The 835-nt window shown below is 59.6% G+C and overlaps 1 protein-coding gene across 1 annotated transcript in view; it reads right to left on the bottom strand.

Moving 5' to 3' along the window:
• Positions 1-690: 690 nt before the first annotated feature.
• The window catches only part of LOC107564395 (uncharacterized), a 20,672-nt gene continuing 20,527 nt past the window's right edge, over positions 691-835 (bottom strand). The window contains exon 2 of the transcript XR_001606222.1: positions 691-787. The gene's annotated coding sequence lies outside the window, so the exon portion shown is untranslated. The remainder of the gene's footprint in view (positions 788-835) is intronic.

Here is an 835-nt window from a genome sequence, read left to right as displayed (position 1 = left end):
AAAAGTCTACTGAACCTTTCGTGTCCTCGTCGATACGTGGGAAGCGGTCCTGACACGATGATCGTTGTCGCTGGCGATGTGTGGCGCACCGTCTCGATCAGGCTCCTGAAGTCCCTCTTCAGTGTCTCCGTCTGCCGCAGCTTGGTGTCGTTAGCCCCCGCGTGAAGCACGACCGCTCCGGGGCTCTCGTCACCCTTCAGGATCATGGGTATCTGCGCAGAAACATCGAGAACACGAGCACCAGGGAAACAGTGAGTGTGCACTTTACCTTCAGCTAATGTAGCACGGACATGCCGGACGATGGAGTCTACAACGATCACAGCGTCGCGTTCCGTCTTGCGGAGGGGAGCGTAGTGCCGGACGATGGAGTCTCCGATGATCACAGCGTCGCGTTCCGTCTCGCGGAGGGGAGGGAAGCGGTTCCGGGTGGAGATCTCGAAGACTGGAGGCGGCGGAGGGGGAGAGGTCGTCGCCCGGGGCCTGGCTCGCGTCTTCCGTGGGGGGTGCACCCAGGGTGCATTGTGTCCCGGCGCTGGAGTGAAGTACATCTGGGAAGATCGCGTCCTGGGTCCACCGGTCCTGTGCAGAGAAACACATGGAGTAGAGGTGGTGGGAGAGTTAGCAGCGGGCTGTATACTTACCTCGGACTTGTGAGCGTCAGCCTGGGATGTTTCCAGCGCGGCTCTCCGCTCTCTCAGCTGGGTCTGCCTCTCCACCAGGTAGCGGATCTGCTTCTCCACGGCCTCCAGCTCGACCTGCACTAAATGCAGCTCGAACTTATCCTCACCTGCACTCAAAGGTAGACACACATCCGCCATTAAAGCAAGTAACAGTG

The sequence above is a fragment of the Sinocyclocheilus grahami genome, unplaced genomic scaffold (genome assembly GCF_001515645.1).
Source record: "Sinocyclocheilus grahami isolate Dianchi unplaced genomic scaffold, SAMN03320097.WGS_v1.1 scaffold931.1, whole genome shotgun sequence".
Lineage (NCBI taxonomy): Eukaryota > Metazoa > Chordata > Actinopteri > Cypriniformes > Cyprinidae > Sinocyclocheilus > Sinocyclocheilus grahami.
Note: the sequence above shows the minus strand (reverse complement) of the source record. Positions and strands in the feature narration are given on the sequence as shown.